Below are 21,691 nucleotides of genomic sequence, written 5' to 3' on the forward strand. Positions count from 1 at the left end.
TCAGAGCGCAGTTGTTTCGCTTAAACCTGGCCTCTAGTCACATCACGTATAACAAGAGACTTGCCCTGGTGTGGTGACATAGACTCACCTGCTATGGTCATTACCACTGTGCGTAGCTAACCTCGTCACAAAGTCCCCTTATGTGAATGTTTTTCTGCCCCTGATGTCGCCACCCTTGTAGGTACCACCCTGCGGCTGCTAATGCAGTACTTCGTGGCAGCTTTCTCGCCGCTTCTCGTTATTTTAATTAAAAATTGTTTAGCATCGTACGCTGCCCTCCTTCACAGAGAAGACCCGGCCCCTCAGGTTTTATTTTGACCACCTTTCTCCCCTTACTTCCCCCTTATTCCTTAGGGAAATACAATTGCCACTGGGCCAGCTATTCCTGCTTACTACACAAGTACAGTTATTAATCCGGAACCCAAAAATTTATTCTGCATTCTTCGCTAGGAAAATCCAGGCCATTGGAACTAGAATCGTCCTTGGATCATGTCTCTGAGTGAATCGTCCCTTAGGATACGTGAAAGCTAAGTCAAGTAAAATCAGTCACTATGGCGCTAGGAAATGTGATGCTCAAGGTCATGGTTATTTGACTTCTGCCTTCCCGATACCGTTTCACATGCCACAACAATTTATCTACTGTAATTCACCCCTCCTGCGCGGCTATCATCTGACTCAATGAATGGTCTGGATTGGGTTCCCAGGTGTCGTTAAGGAAGGTTCTGTTTGGACAACATATTCAGAGGTTCTCTGTCTGTGTTATACTCAACAGAGTGATTCCGTCATAGTGGCTCGTAAATGAGACGTAGGTCCCGTAACACCACACTTAGTCCGGTTGCTCAACAGCCTTCTACTTTACAACTGTAAACATCTTCCTCTCATGATTTTCCCTGTCTTATAGCAACTAGCTACCACTATACACTATTGTTCACTGAGAATATCCAATCTAAACCCGCTCTCCAAAAATATGGTTTTGTTACAGCCATCTGTTTCTGACACGGATGGCACTCTGCTCTACCTCTGAACGACCTCGAGCGTTGGGCATATGGTGACTACCCCACTCTGGCTGGCATTGCTGAAACGTAACCTCTGTCATTACCACGCATCCATCACTGACTATCCCTTCTGCTCCCACTTCCACAAACTTTCCAACTGTCGCTAACTTCATTGGACAGGTGTGAACCATGTAATATCTGAATAATGAAAGCATTTTCAGTATCGGTATCCATAGTGATGAGTGCAACTGTCCGTTGTTCTTCGTCACGTCCAATTTTGCACTATGGCAGTAGAACGGCAAGTTCTGGCTATACGGCAGTGCTACTAACTATAGTGATGGCAGTAATTCCCCTTGTACTTTTCTCTGTCACTTCAAATACTACTCAGGTGACAGCAAAACCGGGCTTAATTGCTCGTGAAGCCTAATGGAGGCTTCCTGCACGTTCGTCAGTTCTACTTTCGCGTCCCCTAGAGATTGCAATAGCCTTGACAGCGTAACACTCGCATCCAGTACTTCCATCCATTCTTATATGGCGTCCAAATCTCGCTTCAGAGTGCCAGCTGAGCCCATGGACCTAACCCATAGCTCCATTGGTAAGCCACCAAAGCATGCATGTGTTGGTCAATACACCCCTGTCTATATTCACGCTCAGCGTGGAATGCCAGTCCATTGTTGCTGTATTTTCCTCCGCTAACGTATTCACAGTTTCTGTTTTTCGGTCAATTTGCTCACGTCACTTGCGTCTGCTGTCCTGAGCATGGTCTTCATAATTCTATCTCTTGCATATATCCATAACGTTTTTAAGCTTCTGGGTGTGTGCAGTGCACCCTCTGCTAGCATTACTCTGACCATCCCCTGCATTTGCTCTTTTAATTGCGTCTATTCCCAGAGTAGCATATGTGTTCCTTGGAGACCTCTCTAAGCATCGAGTTATTATCTGCTAACGGTTGTATCCTTGAAAACACGTCTTCACGCCTCCTTAACTCATTCCATAATTACCAAACATTAAAAACTAAGCTCAGTAGCCATCTGTGGCTGAGATAACACTAGATCTTGTTGCCTGAAAAATATAACTCCTATAACTTTTCTAAAACAATGTAAACAACCTATATTAAACACAACAGGAAAAATACTTAAAATCACAAAAACACAGTACATATCAATTATTCGTGAGGGTAAAATGAAACAGACGCAATCAGTTGCAGAGAGAAAGGTTTATTTAAACCCGGTGACCAAGGTGTCGAAGTATTTTCCAGAACGATCAATGGTTACACTGATTCGTTAAAAGTGCACCATTAAAATAGGAAATTCACCCCTTAATAGTGCCTTATGGCTACAATTTTAAAGAACCTCCACAGCATTCTGTAACCATTGTAACCATTAATCCTTCTTAAGAAGACGCATTTAAAGACTTTGAAACCTTGGTAAGGGGTTTGAATATAGCTTTCATTTCTGCAATTGACTAGCGGTATTTCACGTTGTCATCACGAAGATTCTATCCTACAGTTGCTGCATCGAGCCATGTTTAAGATTTTAAAACATCGATTATTTCCTTGGCCTCTTCTCTGCCTGTTTCCTCACTTTCATTCCCACCTCCGGCAGGATCGCTTCTGGCGCCCTCTTGAATGGCCGTAGACCGCCAGCACGCACGATTGTTGACCTTGTTGGGAACTGCAGGCTTACATTTATCTGTTAAATAGTCTCAGTCACTTGGTATAGGCCCTGGTACCCTTCAAAGTATATGGACTCGACAGCGACACCAATTGTCCTGCTTTGTACTGTGGTAACGTTCCCACTCGCTGCACTGCATTTTCTTGCTTCTCCAACGCCATAATATTCGCTAGCTGGCCCTTTCTCCACACTTACCTCGCTTTTCTTGCAAATTCTTCTGCCTCCTTTCTGTTCAATCCTGTCAAATGGCGACGCATCTTTTTTCCCATACAGCGGCTTGAATAGTGACAACACTGAGCTAGCATATACTTTGGAACCATACACACTCAATATGAAGGATAAATGTGTGTTCCTATCTGAATTATGCGGATTCACGCAATAACCAAGCATCTTTCAAATTGTCTGATGTATCCATTCCATCCTTCTGTTAGCCTGAGGATGAAGTGAACTCATTCTTAATTTTTGACTCTTAATAACTAACACACCTCTTGCATCATGTGTGACATAAAGTTTGGTCCCTAGATGTACTCCCCGGCACTCTAAACTTCAATATGCACCTATTCACTTGTGTGACTGTGAACGTCTATGGGTTCGCAATTGGCACCATCTCCGTGAAACGGGAAAAATGGCTTATTATCATCAGCACAAAACGGTTACCTGCTTGTGTTCGGTTGAATGGTCCACCCCAATGAAATTAAACAGTTCTATTGCCTCTGGCAGTTAGTTCAACTGCCTCTGGAAACATGTGCAACTGTTCCTGGTTTTGACTGAAATCCGCATGCTGCACACAGTCTATACAGTTTCAAACATATTGATCAACATCATTCTGCCCTCCCTTCCACAGAATGTTTCCGCCACTTTTCGATTCGCTGCCCTGCAACCTCCATGGCCAAACAATACATGACCATACACTTCAGGTAGCACTCCCTCCTTCAGTACCTCTGGCACAACCACCTGGCATCCTACCTTAGTCTCTCTAAACAGATACGTATGTTACTCTGTACAGCTAGAGCTAAGCATCTCTCTTTCTGCTTACAGAATAACTCCTTTACGCTGTATTTAACTGTCTCAATACAAAAGCAACAAGATGTTCCTGGAAATAAACCTACTGATGTAAAAGCCAAGAGAATGATAACATGAACTCCTGAAAGTTTGGAGAAACGAACACTTAGCTCGACATTAACACCTTTTCCAGTTCGACAAATACTCCTTGAGATTCCTTCGGCCATAAAACCTTAATACCTTTTCTCAATAACTGTGTAAGTGTTCGTGCTATAGCTCTGAATTTTCTCATTTCCTATAATAATTTGCGATACTCAGAAATGACTGTAACTTACATGTTCCTGGTACTGGCAAACCTTGCACTTCTTGCATTAATCTAGGAGTACTCCTCATATCGTCTTTACTAATGATAAGGCTTTAATAATTGAATTCTTCTAGCACAAAGTGAGATTTTTCCATACTTATTGTCAAATGAGCTGCTTGTAACCTCTTGAACACTTCCCTCAATCATTGCGTATCCTCGTTTATATTTCTTGAAAAGAAGATCATGCCATTGAGATACACCAGACACTGACACGGTTGTAATCCCTTTGGCACTCTATCCAGTAACCATAGGAATGATGGCAGTGCATTTCTTGACCCTAAAGGCATCCCTCTATATCGCTAGTGTTCCTAAGGTGCTGAAAACGGCGTTTTCGGTCTGTCCTCTGCAGCACTGTTCAAGTCCATTGTGGAGAAATATGGCCTTATGGCTACAATTTTAAGGAACCTCCTCAGCATTCTGTAACCAGTGTAACCATTAATCCTTTTGAAGAAGATGATTTTAAAGATTTGGAAACCTAGATAATTGCCCTAGATTATCTATTGTTTCTGTGATGTTCAGAATTGGAAAGGCATCTGGCATAATCTTACTATTCAAATAGCAGTAATGGCAACAAAAGCACCACTTCTTTGAGCCATCCATAGACTTGTTGGGCACAACTACAGTTCGTGCCCACCAGTACCTTCTTGCATTATCCCATCATCCAGTAATTGTTAGTTTATATATTTCTCCAAAACTAACTGCAGCCATCGTAATATTCTGTATACTCTCTGATACATTGGTGCTTCGTCCACTGTTGGTATCTCGTGCTATGTTGCTCCTGCAATAAGCAACGGCTCTTGTGAGATCTTGAAATTCCAGTAAGAGGTCCTCCATCTGCATACTCTCTGTTCCTTCCAAATGCTTCAATTTTGCACTAAATGCCGTCCTAGCAGCATTCTTTGCTCTTCTGTAGCCTACACCTCCTGTGTAGCAATCTTCCTCATCTGGAATCTCCAACGTGGCCAACAATGTTGCTTTCAATAACTTAACCTCCTCAGCACCATAATTGGTGTCCGCCCCAATAACTGAATAATCAGCGCATTGGAATGCCATACACGGGGGCACAGGTTCGATTCCCGGCTGGGGAGGGAGATATTCTCCCCTCAGCGACTGGGTGTTGTGCTGTCCTTATCATCATTTCATCCCATTGTCGACGCTCATTTCCATTTTTTTTTTTACATATGCTGATTGGTACTACCTTGCCTCCGTCTCTTTCTTGTGTGTGTAGATTAACACGTTTCACCATACAACACACTATTCACTATATTTACTATTCACCAGCTCTTCCACTGTACATGACATATTAACTGGTGAGTCAGGCACCACATTCACCCATAGTGACTTTCTGATGCCAGTAGAGACACAGTAATGTGAAGCAAGCCTTAATGTCACTGCTTGCAGTTTAAACTGATTGTCTCATATCTTACATGCTCCTCTCAACAGTTCAACAATGACAACAGCCTCCTCTAGCCGGAATGTACTGTCGAAGTTCTCAATATACTTTTATTTTCGAGTTCTGTATGTCTTGAAATGTTATTCGAAATTTTACCAAAAGTGTGTAGATACTTGTTCATGTAGCTTCTTTTTTCAGCTTTGTGAAGAATGGAAATAATAGTACTTGTGTCTAATGTAGTGTGTCAATCTTCTGGAAGATGCAGACTAAATTTAGAGAGGTTCTTACCACTTTGTTTATGTATTCTTTGTACCTCGTAGTAAATATTCGCCATGTTTATCCGATATGGAACGTGTCACCATCACTGCATTTAATTTTATGTGTTCCTGATTGGTCATATTTTTTAGTGTTGTCTGTTCTGTTTATTATTTCCAACCTAGCATATTCTACGAGCAGCAGTTAATTTTCACATTTTTGTTGTCGTGATCTTCAGTCTGAAGACTGGTTTGATGCAGCTCTCCTTGCATTTATGTCCTGCGCAAGCTTCATATCTCTGAATAATTACTGTAACTTACATTCTCCTGAATCTTCTTACTGTGTTCATCTCTTCGTCTCCTTGTGCGATTTTTACCACCCTCATTTGCCTCGAATACTAAATTGGGCATCCCTCGGTGCCTTCTTCTACTCAGGTTGTGCAACAAATTGCTTTTCTCCCCATATCCATTTAGCACCTCCTCATTTGTCACTTCTACATATGGCTACGCTCCACCCAAATACTTTCATGAAAGACTTACTAACACTTAAATCAATATTCGATGCTAGCAAATTTCTTTTCCTCAGGAAAGCTACATTCTACTTTTTATATCCTCTCTACTTGCACCATCACCAGTTACTTTGCTGCGCAAATAGCAAAACTCAACTATTACTTTTAGATTCTCGCTTGTTACTCTAATTCCCTAGGTGTCGCCTGATTTAATTCCACTACATTCCATTATCCTTGTTTTGTTTTTGTTGATGTTCATCTTATATCCTCCTTTCAGGACACTGTCCATTCCGTACAACTATTCCTCTAAGTCCTTAGCCGTCTCTGATAAAATTACAATATCATCGGCAAACCTCAAGGTTTTTATTTCTTCTCCCTGAACTGTAATGTCTACTCCACACTTTTATTCCGTTTCATTTACTGCTTGCTCAGTGTACACATTGAACAATATTGGGGATAGGCTTCAACCCTGCTTCACTCCCTTCTCAACCATTGCTTATCATTAATGCCCCTAGACTCTTATAACTACCGTTTCGTTTCTATACAAATTGTAAATAACCCTTCGCTCCCCATATTTTACCACTGATACCTTCAAACCTTCAAAGACATTGTTCCAGTCAAATTTGTCAAAAGTTTTCTCTAAGTCTACAAACTCTACAGATGTAGGTTTCCCTTTCCTTAATCTTCTAAGATAGGTCGTAGGGTTACTATAGCCTCACATGTTCCTACGTTTATCCGGAATACAAACTTATCTTCCCTTAGATCGGCTTCTACCAGTTTTTCCATTCTTCTGTGAAGTATTCATGCTAGGCTAGCATTTTGCTGTCATGACTGATTAAACTTGTAGTTCGGTAATACGCCTGTAAGCACCTGCTTTCTTAGGAATTTGAATTATTACAATCTTCTTTCATTCTAAGGGTATTCCGCCCGTCTCATACATCTTGCCCACCAAATGAGAGAATTTTGTCATGACTGGCAGTCCATGGCTATCAGTTGTTCTGCTGGAATGACGTCTGCTGCCGGTTTGTTGATGGGACTTACGTCTTCCAGTGCTCTGTGAAATTCTATTCGAAGTATCGTATCTATCATCTAATTTTCATCTTGTTCGTCTTCCTTTTCTATAATACTGCCTTCAGTTTCATCTCCCTTGAATAGATCCCCTATATACTCCTTCCATCTTTCAGCTTTCCCTTCTTTGCTTAGATTGGTTTTATACCTGACATCTTGATATTCATACAACAGCTTCTCTTTTCCCGAAGACGGTATTTATCTTTCCCCAAGCGAAATACGGTTCTAAATCCTTACTTTTGTCCTCTAGCCATTCCTGTTAAGCCATTTTGCACTTTCTGTCAATCTCATTTTTTAGATGTTTGTATTCCTTTCATCCGCTTCAGTTGCTGCATTTTTATATTATATCCTTTCATCCGTAAAATTCAATATGTGTTATGTTATTCAAGGATTCCTACTAGGCCTTGTCCTTTTACCTATTTGATTCTCTACTGCCTTTGGTATTTCATCTCTCAAAGCTACCCATTCGTCTTCTACTGTGTTCCTTTCCCATACTCTAGTCACTTAGCGCCTAACGTCACCTCTGAAACCCTCAGCAACCTCTGGTGCTTTGAACTTATCCAGGTCCCATCTTCTTAGTTTCCTACCTTTTTGGATTTTCTCCAGTTTTAATCTACAATTCATTACCGATTAATTGTGGTCAGAGTCCACAACTGCCCCTGGAAATGTCTTACAACTGAAAATCTGGTTCCCAACTCTCTGTCTATTTTTTTTTTTTTTTTTTTTTTTTTTTTTTTTTTTTTTTTGTCATCAGTATACTGACTGGTTTGATGCGGCCCGCCACGAATTCCTTTCCTGTGCTAACCTCTTCATCTCAGAGTAGCACTTGCAACCTACGTCCTCAATTATTTGCTTGACGTATTCCAATCTCTGTCTTCCTCTACAGTTTTTGCCCTCTACAGTTCCCTCTAGCACCACGGAAGTCATTCCCTTATGTCTTATCAGATGTCCTATCATCCTGTCCCTTCTCCTTATCAGTGTTTTCCACATATTCCTTTCCTCTCCGATTCTGCGTAGAACCTCCTCATTCCTTACCTTATCAGTCCACCTAATTTTCAACATTCGTCTATAGCACCACATCTCAAATGCTTCGATTCTCTTCTGTACCGGTTTTCCCACAGTCGATGTTTCACTACCATACAATGCTGTACCCCAGACGTACATCCTCAGAAATTTCTTCCTCAAATTAAGGCCGGTATTTGATATTAGTAGACTTCTCTTGGCCAGAAATGCCTTTTTTGCCATAGCGAGTCTGCTTTTGATGTCTTCCTTGCTCCGTCCGTCATTGGTTATTTTACTGCCTAGGTAGCAGAATTCCTTAACTTCATTGACTTCGTGACTATCAATCCTGATGTTAAGTTTCTCGCTGTTCTCATTTCTACTACTTGTCATTACCTTCGTCTTTCTCCGATTTACTCTCAAACCATACTGTGTACTCATTAGACTGTTCATTCCGTTCAGCAGGTCATTTAATTCTTCTTCACTTTCTACATCTACATCTACATCCATACTCCACAAGCCACCTGACGGTGTGTGGCGGAGGGTACCCTGAGTACCTCTATCGGTTCTCCCTTCTATTCCAGTCTCGTATTGTAAGTGGAAAGAAGGATTGTCGGTATGCTTCTGTGTGGGCTCTAATCTCTCTGATTTTATCCTCATTGGTCTCTTCGCGAGATATACGTAGGAGGGAGCAATATCCTGCTTGACTCTTCGGTGAAGTTATGTTTTCGAAACTTCAACAAAAGCCCGTGCCGAGCTACTGAGCGTCTCTCCTGCAGAGTCTTCCACTGGAGTTTATCTATCATCTCCGTAACGCTTTCACGATTACTAAATGATCCTGTAACGAAGCGCGCTGCTCTCCGTTGGATCTTCTCTATCTCTTCTATCAACCCTATCTGGTGCAGATCCCACACTGCTGAGCAGTATTCAAGCAGTGGGCGAACAAGCGTACTGTAACCTACTTCCTTTGTTGTCGGATTGCATTTCCTTAGGATTCTTCCAATGAATCTCAGTCTGGCATCTGCTTTACCGACGATCAACTTTATATGATCATTCCATTTAAATCACTCCTAATGCCTACTCCCAGATAATTTATGGAATTAACTGCTTCCAGTTGCTGACCTGCTATTTTGTAGCTAAATGATAAAAGATCTTTCTTTCTATGTATTCGCGTCACATTACACTTGTCTTCATTGAGATTCAATTGCCATTCCGTGCACCATGCATCAATTCTCTGCAGATCCTCCTGCATTTCAGTACAATTTTCCATTGCTGCAACCTCTCGATACACCACAGCATCATCTGCAAAAAGCCTCAGTGAACTTCCGATGTCATCCACCAGGTCATTTATGTATATTGTGAATAGCTAAACACTATGTATATTGTGAATAGCTAAACACTCAGGATAGCAATGTCACCAGCGAATCGTATCATTGATATCCTTTCACTTTGTATGTTAATTCCACTCCTGAACCTTTCTTTTATTTCCATCATTGCTTCCTCGATGTACAGATTGAAGAGTGGGGGCGAAAGGCTACAGCCTTGTCTTACACCCTTCTTAATACGAGCGCTACGTTCTTGATCGTCCACTCTTATTATTCCCTCTTGGTCGTTGTACATATTGCATATGACCCGTCTCTCCCTATAGCTTACCCCTACGTTTTTCAGAATCTCGAACAGCTTGCACCATTTTATATCGTCGAACGCTTTTTCCAGGTCGACAAATCCTATGAACGTGTCTTGATTTTTCTTTAACATTGCTTCCATTATTAGCCGTAACGTCAGAATTGCCTCTCTCGTGCCTTTACTTTTCCTAAAGACAAACTGATCGTCACCTAGCGCATTCTCAATTTTCTTTTCCATTCTTCTGTATATTATTCTTGTAAGCAGCTTCGATGCATGAGCTGTTAAACTGATTGTGCGATAATTCTCGCACTTGTCAGCTCTTGTCGTCTTCGGAATTGTGTGGATGATGCTTTTCCGAAAGTCAGATGGTATGTCGCCAGACTCATATATTCTACTCAACAACGTGAATAGTCGTTTTGTTGCCACTTCCCCTAATGATTTTAGAAATTCTGAGGGAATGTTATCTATCCCTTCTGCCTTATTTGACCGTAAGTTCACCAAAGCTCTTTTAAATTCCGATTCTAATACTGGATCCCCTATCTCTTCTAAATCGACTCCTGTTTCTTCTTCTATCACATCAGACAAATCTTCACCCTCATAGAGGCTTTCAATGTATTCTTTCCACCTATCTGCTCTCTCCTCTGCAATTAACAGTGGAATTCCCGTTGCACTCTTAATGTTACCACCGTTGCTTTTAATGTCACCAAAAGTAGTTTTGACTTTCCTGTATGCTGAGTCTGTCCTTCCGACAATCATCTTTTTCGATGTCTTCACATTTTTCCTGCAGCCATTTCGTCTTAGCTTCCCTGCACTTCCTATTTATTTCATTCCTCAGGGACTTGTATTTCTGTATTCCTGATTTTCCCGGAACATGTTTGTACTTCCTCCTTTCATCAATCAACTGAAGTATTTCTTCGCAGCTACCTTCTTTGTACCTATGTTTTCCTTCCCAACTTCTGTGATGACCCTTTTTAGAGATGTCCATTCCTCTTCAACTGTGCTGCCTACTGCGCTATTCCTTATTGCTGTAGCTATAGCGTTAGAGAACTTCAAACGTATCTCGTCATTCCTTAGAACTTCCATATCCCACTTCTTTGCGTATTGATTCTCCCCTGTCTTACCATTATATAATCAATCTGAAATCTTCCGGTGTCTCCAGGTCTCTTCCACGTATAAACCTACTTTTATGATTCTTAAACCACATGTTAGTGATGATTAAAACATGCTCTGTGCAAAACTCTACCACGCGGCTTCCTCGTCCATGCCTTCCTCCAATCCGTATTCTCTTACAATTTATCCTTCACTTCATTTTCCTTCTATTGAATTCCCGTCCCTCTCAACTAACTGAATAATTTATTTTATCGCATCATACTTTTTTCAATTTCTTCATCAGCTGCTGCGCTAGTTGACATATAAACATGTACTACTGGGACGGGTATAGGCTTCGTATCTATCTTGACGACGATAAAATGTTGTATACTGTTCACAGTAGTTTACTCGCATTCCTATATTTTTTTCTTTATTAAACCTACTCCTGCTTTATACCTATATGATTTTGTATTTATACTTCTTAATATTAGTGTTACGAAATGTGTTACTTATTTTTTGGGAAATATTTGATATGTAAGGAATATTTTTTACTCCTTTCTTTCTTTCTTTGTGTTTTCGCTAATGTGTTTTTGTCATTATATTTTGAAAATTTAACCCTAATTTTCTTTACGTATATTTTATCCTTATCTACTGTATCAGTGTTGTAGCCGTTATTTGCAGCTACAGTTGTAATTATATCAAATTCTATCTTCACCTTTTCTTTAGTAAGAAACACCCTAATGAAACCAGCTATCACAGCGAGAAAATACGGTATTTTGAATGCTGGTGGGTAACGTAATGATCTATGGATTATACAGCCACTTGTGGTCGGTTTACAAAATTTATCATATTTGTGGGCGTCTTCATTATTAGCTATGTTTATACCCAAGAAGTTTATGGCCTTGTATGTATCATATCCGCTGATAAATTTGACGCTGTCGTGAATTTTATTCACCTGTTAGTGAAAGTAATTAATTTGGTTATTATTTCCATTAAAGAGAATGGGGATATCGTCAATATAACGTCGGTAACAAATGATTTGGGAGCCCATTGGGTCTGTTCTCTGATTTCTAGGTGATCTAAAAACACATTCGTCAGCATTCCTCCAAAGCAGATGCCCATATCTATGCTATCATTATGCTTGTGTATGTTTCCTTGGAAATTGAAATAATTGTGCGGTGGCATTATTCCTAATAGATCGGTTGGTTCATATATTTCCAGTAGCTGCTCTTGCCAAATTTTATTAGCTTATTACAGTTTGTGAAACAGCCAATGTTTGAAACTGGTAGCGGCAAATAAAATACATGAAAAGCATGGTTGGTGGATTACATAGGCCAAGTAAAATTTTGTTTGAAAAACTTTTGTTTCTTTGATAGCTGATCTTTATGGATTTTTATGAGCTGAATCCAAATCTAGCCTCAGTATTTGTGTGTCACCCACAGTTTTTGAGCAATCTGCTTTTTATTATATAGTATAAAAATCCTGTGCTATAGGGTAAACGGAGAAATTAATGAAACGCTTTGTTACAACATAAGCATACAGTAAGCTACTTAAAACAATATTATGTGTTAATAGAAGTTTCACTTGTCAGCTGGAATTGGTTTGTACTTCCTTTCTATTTTTTCTTTGAAGCTTATTGTGTAGCTTTTTCTATGATGAGTAGCTTGCTGAACTTCTCCGTGAAATGAGCAACAGTAGTCCCCCGTCATGTTGGTGTTCCAGCGGCCTTGGTAAGGTTTTTCCATCACTTCAATGTCTTGGTGAAAACGCTCTCCTTGCTCCTAACTAACGGCTCTCAAATTGTCCGGCAAGTAGTCAAGGTGACTGTTCAAAAGTGAACTTTCAGGCTAATTAAATATCCTATAGTTTTAAACTTCTTTAACACTGTAGCTATAATAGAAACATATTCTGGGTGTTTTTCATGTCCTAAGAACTTTGTAACGACTTGCTTGAATGATACCCATGGTTCTTTCTCATTTAAGGTCGTTGTGGATTCAAAGTTAAAACCAAACATCAGTTTTCTAATGTCAGGTCCGACAAAGACGCCTCTTTTAGTTTAGCTTCTGAAAGATGTGGAAACTTTTGGCAGAGATACTTAAAACATGGTTCATTTGTAGGCAAATCCTTTGCAAACTGTTTCATTACGACTAACTTTATAGGTAGATGTGGTAGGAGTACGCTTTTTGGACCTACAAGGTTTTGGCGCAGGATATTCTTCTCAGCAGGCTTTAGAGACTCCCTCACAGGCCAGTTCCTTCTGCACCAGTGTTCATCCCTAGCCCTACTGCCCCATTCACATAAGAAACATGGAAGTTTGGTAAAGTCCACCTTGCTGACCAAAGAGCATACATGTTACTTTTATATTGCCACATATCATCCAACCGTGAGCAGAATAGTCTATTTAGCACTATTCCTAGGTGTTCATAGATTTCTTTCATATGTACAGAATTTCCAACAGGTATAGATGCATGCATGCTAGTAATATGTAATAAAACAGCCTTTAAATTAGTTTTGGATGAATCAGTAAACAGCCTTCAGTCTTCCTGTTTGTATTCAATACCAAACTCATTCATCAGACTGGGAATGTGAGCAGTACACTAAATCACCTTACTGTTGAAAAACTTGGAAAATTGCTGCTGTCTCTCTTTCTAGACATGTATATGCTGGTTGCAACTGACAATAACTTCTTTTTTTTAAATCTAGAGCCAAGCAATTTAGCTTTTTCTTTCATTAAGTCCAGATCTCTAACCAAATGGTTGAGCTCGGCCTGAGTAAACAATTTGGGCTCTAGACTTTCTGTATTACAATGGCATTCATCATCATCCGGTTTATGTAAATCAGGAAATACTTCTGTTGGAATAAATCATCTGGTGATTCAGCAAGCTGCAAATCTACACCATGGCCTACTGGTCGGATGGCGGACGGAAGATTAGGGTAGCTTATTGCCTCCTGTTTTTCGAATTATGCCCAGTAATATGTACACTGAAAAGTAGCAATCATGGGGATGATTTCTTGGCTTCCTCCATATGATTGGGAACAGCAAATCTAAAGGCTTTTTTCTCCTTTTTCTACCATTTTGTGAGATGTTCAACACACACATAACAGACCTTATGCGGCGCCCAAGGTTCATCTTGATCACCAAGTTTAGATCCAAAATATCATAGATAAACCTTTTTCACAAAATCTGTAATGTTTCTTAAGTGTTTTCTAACCACAAATTCACCACAAATACAACAAAAACTGTCAGTAGAGTTTTTACAACCACAATTTGACATTGTACTGAGCACATGTACAGGAAACGGGAAAGTGAATTTAGGCTGACAGTAAACAAAACACCTTTTTTCGCCAGCAAATATTTTTCAGCAGTGCTACCAACGTCGTCTACAATCATTATACCTCCCTTTTAAATTATTTTAGCTATATAAAATCTGTTAAATTCTTTAAAAATCGCTAATTTAATAAATTTTACTGTAAAATGTGAAGAAATGATGGGCGATACAGTTTTTAAGCATGATATTTGGATTTCCCACCCTAAAAAACATGAGATTAAGGTATTTTCAGCAAAATATTTTCCATCGTTGGCCGCTGTTATTATTACAATAGAAGGTATTTCATACAATCTGTTAAGGCTGCAGAACAGCAGACACAAGAAACCTTACAACATGTTGCTAAGCCTTCAAATGAGCTCGTTTGGGCCTGTTTGGTAGCATACATGCAGTCGGTTTCCCCTCGCTACATTTGCTAGTGGAACAGGCAAGGGAATGATTAGTAGTGGTACAAGGTACCCTCGGCCATATACCGTGTGGTGGCAAGTGGCGAATGTATGTAGATGTATTGCTATCACTTTGCTTCATGGTTTTTAGGACGGGTAACTGTTGCTGAGCCTTCAAATGAGCTCGAATCTCCGTAAATTTACCTTCATGTAGTTTTTACGAGATATGTTGTGAGAAAGCGATATGTTACTAGGCGCATTTAGGAACGTACGCGCACGGAATTTAACAGTCGAACATACCGAATGCACAGCACCTCTCTTGGAGTGTCTGCCGTCTGGAGCTGGATTTTTCATTATTCTTTCGCGCTCCCTAAATAAAGCCGAACGCACGAACTACTCTTCTTCGCTAGTTCTCTATTTCTCTATCAGTCCTACCTGGTAATGGCCCCAGACTGAAGAGTAATATTCAAATATTTATCGAAGCGTAAGCTACGTTCTTTGCGGGCTGAGCAGGGGCGAACAGAGCGAGGGGCAGCAGAGGGCGGTTACCCCTCTCAGCCCCCATCACTCAACCTCTAGAAAATTTATCGTCTTCGTAAATTGAAGACCTATCATTCCAGTATAGGTTTGAAGAAAGTAAGAACAGGTAACAAATGTTGATTTTTTATAACTCAAGAAAGCTTCATAAACTGCAGAATTGAACGTCACAGTTGAAAACGCTGTCAGCACTAAAACAAAACAAAGGGAGCTCAGGAGCAGGGAGTTTCAGGGCGAGCTGGTATTCCAGAATTACTCATTGGCGATGCAAATCCCCGTGCGAGGGAAATTCTTAAAACCTGGACCGTGGAGCAATGGAAAACTGTCATATGGTCGGGTGAGTCTTGTTTCACATCGTTTCCAACTTCTGGCCGAATTTACGTCCGTAGAATGAAACAGGACAGGAGTTCGTTGATGATTTTGGCAGCCATATACTGGTATACTATGGGCACCAGGTTACTCTGCAAAGCCGCATTACTGCCAAGTATTACGTGGCCGTGCAGGCTAATAAGGTCCATTCCATCGTACGTCGCTTGTTTTTCACACAGCTCGCATCGACCCGACTTGTTTGGTCAGCACAAGGATGAATTGTCGCATCTCCTCTGGCCACAACAGTCACCATATCCCAAAATCAGTGACACTTTTTGGTCTATTTTGAAAGGAGGGGACCGTGATCTCTACCCACTTTCATCATAGTTACCTGGGCTTCCTACTATTTTGCAAGAGGAGTGGTATAAGATTCCCTTGGAAACCGTACAGGACTGTACATTCAGAGACGACTGGAACCTGTTTTGAATGCCAACGGTTTGCCTACCCCTCTATCTGAACTCTATTTTGTCTTACACAAAGCGTGGGTGAACATAATTTGTAGTATTTAAAAATGGTTTGTCACACTCTGAGGGGACATACGTAGGACAAATCAGATAGCACTGCGATAGAGGTAATTCCTGAAAAATAATTTTTTGCTTTCTGAGACAGCTTTTGTGTTCATAAACATGACTGTTTCGCTTTCTGTAGTTCTTTCATATAAATGTACTCCAGATTGCGCAAAATTGTTGATGAAATTTCCTGCTTTTAGAGCGACAATATTCTGGAACTTATAAAATCAATAAAAATGAAGAAAGAGGATTCGGTGTTAGATGATCTTTATTATTATTATTATTATTACTTTTCTTATGGATGACTAAATTTGCTATCACTTTCATTCAAAAATAATATTCACCTTTTGAATTATTGAATTTTGCCTGTGCAGTTGACGGTTGGCAGAGAAATACTAACTTTAAAGTTGTAAGGTGTCATACTGTATTAACTGAAAACTGATTCAACAGTTGCTCGTTCTGAGCGGTACTTGAGAGATTACCATCCCGGAACCCAACCGTCAATCCGGCAAACAGTTTCCATACCATGCAGTCGTAATGATATGTACAACATGTAACAACAGGTATTGGTATTAAATATTGATTCTTCACCTAAAATAATGAAAATGCGTTCATTTTCTTATGAATGTTTCCGTAGTATATTAAGTAAAGAAAAATGTATGTGCCATAGTATGATTCAGCCGCACCTACGAAGTTTCATTTTAGCAGTTGCACAAGTTGGCTGACTAAGTCGTGTCAGAACAATTATGTGTGATAAGTATCAGATTCGCGACCAGAGGGAGTATGCTCTTTTACACAGACATCGTGCAGAAAAAGGAGTCGCGGAAAGGGCTGCTGGTGCATCGGATGCAGGTTGTGTGTGAGAGACAGCCTTGAAGAGGTGCTAGAATACCTCCTCTCTGTGTCACATTAGGACAGCTTCAGCCATGAGTAAACCTGACTATTTACAAAACAAAGAAGAGAATGAGCACTTGAAGTCCACGTCGTTCCTGCCATGTGTGAGCAACGTTTCATCTGAACTAGGCAGGATCCGTAAGAAACTTCACGTTAAAGTAACCTTGCGGCCACCTACAAACACCTGTGCTGCTTTCGCTTGGCAAAAGACGATCTGCGTTTGGGAAGGCCTGTAGTCTACAGAATATCATGTCAATGTGACAAAGCCTACATTGGTCAGACAATGTGCACAGACGTGAAAGATACATGGAACAAGATCGCCACACTCGCCATCTGCACCCCAGTAAACCAGCCATAACCGAAAATTGTATCTTCACAGGACAGTCTATGCATTATTCTTAGCCACGACGAGATCCCTCTGGGATTCGATTATCTGTGGAATCTGTTAGGACGAAAATATTATTAATCGTGATGGTGGTTTTCTACCTGATATGGCTTGGGACCCGTTTGATTTCCCTATACCTTCACAAAGGTAAAAGTTTTCTTATTTTTATAACTGAATTTTGACTCTGCAGTCCCACAAACTTCGGCATACGGCGTAAGTCCAACATAACTCGCCCGTGCGCCTGCGTGAAAACCTATCTGCATGTGCCATCGCGTCAGTACAAAGTCAGTAGTGCAAAACACTCACTTGAAAATGGGTTAATGGATATCAGCCAAATTATCGTGGCAAGTTGCCGTCATCCGGTTACAAGCCCAAAACATCGTGGAATGTTGTTGATGTTGTGGTCTTCAGACCTGAGACTGGTTTGATGCAGCTCTCCATGCTACTCTATCCTGTGCAAGATTCTTCATCTGCCAGTACCTCCTGCAACCTACATCCGTCTGAATCTGCTAAGTGTATTCATCTCTTGGTCTCCCTCTACGATTTTTACCCTCCACGCTGCCCTCCAATACTAAATTTAGTGATCCCTCGATGCCTCAGAACATGTCCCACCAACCGATCCCTTCTTCTGGTCAAGTTGTGCCACAAACGTCTCTTCTCCCCAATCCTATTCAATACTTCCTCATTAGTTATGTGATCTACCCATCTAATCTTCAGCATTCTTCTGTAGCACCACATTTCGAAAGCTTCTATTCTCTTCTTGTCTAAACTATCTATCGTCCATGTTTCACTTCCATACATGGCTACACTCCACACAAATACTTTCAGAAAAGACTTCCTGATACATGAATCTATATTCGATGTTAACAAATTTTTCATCTTCAGAAACACTTTCCTTGCCATTGCCAGTCTACATTTTATGTTCTCTCTACTTCGACCATCATCAGTTATTTTGCTCCCCAGATAGCAAAACTCCTTTACTACTTTAAGTGTCTCATTTCTTAATCTAATTCCCTCAACATCACCCGACTTAATTCGACTACATTCCATTATCCTCGTTTTGCTTTTGGTGATGTTCATCTTATATCCTCCTTTCAAGACACTGTCCATTCCATTCAACTGCTCTTCCAGGTCCTTTGCTGTCTCTGACAGAATTACAATGTCATCGGCGAACCTCAAAGTTTTTATTTCTTCTCCATGGATTTTAATACTTACTCCAAATTTTTCTTTTGTTTCCTTTACTGCTTGCTCAATATACAGATTGAATAACATCGGGGAGAGGCTACAACCCTGTCTCACTCCCTTCCCAACCACTGCTTCCCTTTCATGTCCCTCATCTCTTGTAACTGCCATTTGGTTTCTGTACAAATTGTAAATAGCCTTTGGCTCCCTGTATTTTACCCTGCCACCTTTAGAATTTGAAAGAGAGTATTCCAGTCAACATTGTCAAAATTTTCTCTAAGTCTACAAATGCTAGAAATGTAGGTTTGCCTTTCCTTAATCTTTCTTCTAAGATAAGTCGTAGCGTCAGTATTGGCTCACGTGTTCCAGTATGTCTACGAAATCCAAACTGGTCTTCCCCGAGGTCGGCTTCTATTAGTTTTTCCATTCGTCTGTAAAGAATTCGTGTTAGTATTTTGCTGCTGTGGCTTATTAAACTGATTGTTCGGTAATTTTCACATCTGTCAACACCTGTTTCCTTTGGGATTGGAATTATTATATTATTCTTGAAGTCTGAGGGTATTTCGCCTGTATTATAGATCTTGCTCACCAGATGGTAGAGTTTTGTCATGACTGGCTCTTGCAAGGCCGTCAGTAGTTCCAGTGGAATGTTGTCTACTCCGGGGGCCTTGTTTCGACTCAGGTCTTTCAGTGCTCTGTCAAACTCGTCACGCAGTATCATATCTCCCATTTCATCTTCATCTACATCCTCTTCCATTTACATAATATTGTCCTCAAGTACATCGCCCTTGTATAGACCCTCTATATACTCCTTCCACCTTTCTGCATTCCCTTCTTTGCTTAGAACTGGGTTTCCATCTGAGCTCTTGATGTTCATACAAGTGGTTCTCTTATCTCCAAAGGTCTCCTTGATTTTCCTGTAGGCAGTATCTATCTTACCTCTAGTGAGATAAGCCTCTACATCCTTACATTTGTCCTCTAGCCATCCCTGCTTACCCATTTTGCACTTCGTGTCGATCTCATTTTTGAGACGTTTGTATTGCTTTTTGCCTGCTTCATTTAATGCATTTTTATATTTTCTCCTTTCATCAATTAAATTCAATATTTCTTCTGTCACCCAAGGATTTCTACTAGCCCTCGTCTTTTTACCTACTTGATCCTCTGCTGCCTTCACTACTTCATCCCTCAAAGCTACCCATTCTTCTTCTACTGTATTTCTTTCCCCCATTCCTGTCAATTGCTCTCTTATGGTAAATATTGTATCCTGGGTGACTGGGTTCTCCACCTTTCAGTCAGAAACGGAGCCTTCATCCTTGATCGATTATGAATGTTGCTGGCTTTGTACCCTCTATAAATATTGAACACTTAAAATTGTTTGGAATTTTTTTTACACAGTTCTATTTTTCATATCGGAAATTTTGAATTCCGATGCTACTCACATAGCGTATCTTCGGGCTGACTCACATAACGGCTACAATTTCGCATCAATAATGTACATTTTCAATTTCGTTGATTTACATAAATACATATATGTGAGATTCACCCTTGTAAAGTTCTTAAGCAGTTATTTCTTCAGATCTTATGAGTGGAGGACGAGGATTTACTTTTACAAAATTTTGCAAGTGACACTGGTTTTGTAGAATGTTGGATTTTCACAATTCAATCATTCTCCGTCATAACTGTTGCCACTGATGTTATCGGAATCATCTGTTCGCATATCGGCGAATAATTTTCTTGTTTAACCAGCCAAGGGTATGATAACTTGCTGTCGCAAAAACCCTCGGGATGGTTACAGGGAAACAACTATCAGAAAATGCCACGCAGCACAGCCGACTACAGTATTACGTAAAACACTCAAATGACAAGCGTTAGAATGTGATGAAGGTAAAAGCATATGGAGAATTTGAGCATAGTCTTCATGAAACTTTAGAATTTGGAGTTCATGGTTCAACGACACACATCACACTGAAGATTCGTCAGTTTATCCGATCATGTCACTGGTGTAAAGTAAGTAAACATTCATGGTTTTAAGCATGAGTAGCTGAAGTACTCCCCTTTTCTGCTTCAGTCAACCCACAGTTTATTCACAAGTGTTTGATTCAGTTAATGCACATACACTCCTGGAAATTGAAATTAGAACACCGTGAATTCATTGTCCCAGGAAGGGGAAACTTTATTGACACATTCCTGGGGTCAGATACATCACATGATCACACTGACAGAACCACAGGCACATAGACACAGGCAACAGAGCATGCACAATGTCGGCACTAGTACAGTGTATATCCACCTTTCGCAGCAATGCAGGCTGCTATTCTCCCATGGAGACGATCGTAGAGATGCTGGATGTAGTCCTGTGGAACGGCTTGCCATGCCATTTCCACCTGGCGCCTCAGTTGGACCAGCGTTCGCGCTGGAGGTGCAGACCGCGTGAGACGACGCTTCATCCAGTCCCAAACATGCTCAATGGGGGACAGATCCGGAGATCTTGCTGGCCAGGGTAGTTGACTTACACCTTCTAGAGCACGTTGGGTGGCACGGGATACATACGGACGTGCATTGTCCTGTTGGAACAGCAAGTTCCCTTGCCGGTCTATGAATGGTAGAACTATGGGATCGATGACGGTTTGGATGTACCGTGCACTATTCAGTGTCCCCTCGACGATCACCAGAGGTGTACGGCCAGTGTAGGAGATCGCTCCCCACACCATGATGCAGGATGTTGGCCCTGTGTGCCTCGGTCGTATGCAGTCCTGATTGTGGCGCTCACCTGCACGGCGCCAAACACGCATACGACCATCATTGGCACCAAGGCAGAAGCGACTCTCATCGCTGAAGACGACACGTCTCCATTCGTCCCTCCATTCACGCCTGTCGCGACACCACTGGAGGCGGGCTGCACGATGTTGGGGCGTGAGCGGAAGACGGCCTAACGGTCGGCGGGACCGTAGCCCAGCTTCATGGAGACGGTTGCGAATGGTCCTCGCCGATACCCCAGGAGCAACAGTGTCCCTAGTTTGCTGGGAAGTGGCGGTGCGGTCCCCTACGGCACTGCGTAGGATCCCACGGTCTTGGCGTGTATCCGTGCGTCGCTGCGGTCCGGTCCCAGGTCGACGGGCACGTGCACCTTC

General features: G+C 41.1%; 1 protein-coding gene across 1 annotated transcript in view; it reads left to right on the plus strand.

Moving 5' to 3' along the window:
- Positions 1-21,691, plus strand: part of LOC126334545 (lysosomal acid glucosylceramidase-like) — a 144,016-nt gene that overhangs the window by 33,235 nt on the left and 89,090 nt on the right. The window lies entirely within an intron of this gene.

The sequence above is a fragment of the Schistocerca gregaria genome, chromosome 2, assembly GCF_023897955.1.
Source record: "Schistocerca gregaria isolate iqSchGreg1 chromosome 2, iqSchGreg1.2, whole genome shotgun sequence".
Lineage (NCBI taxonomy): Eukaryota > Metazoa > Arthropoda > Insecta > Orthoptera > Acrididae > Schistocerca > Schistocerca gregaria.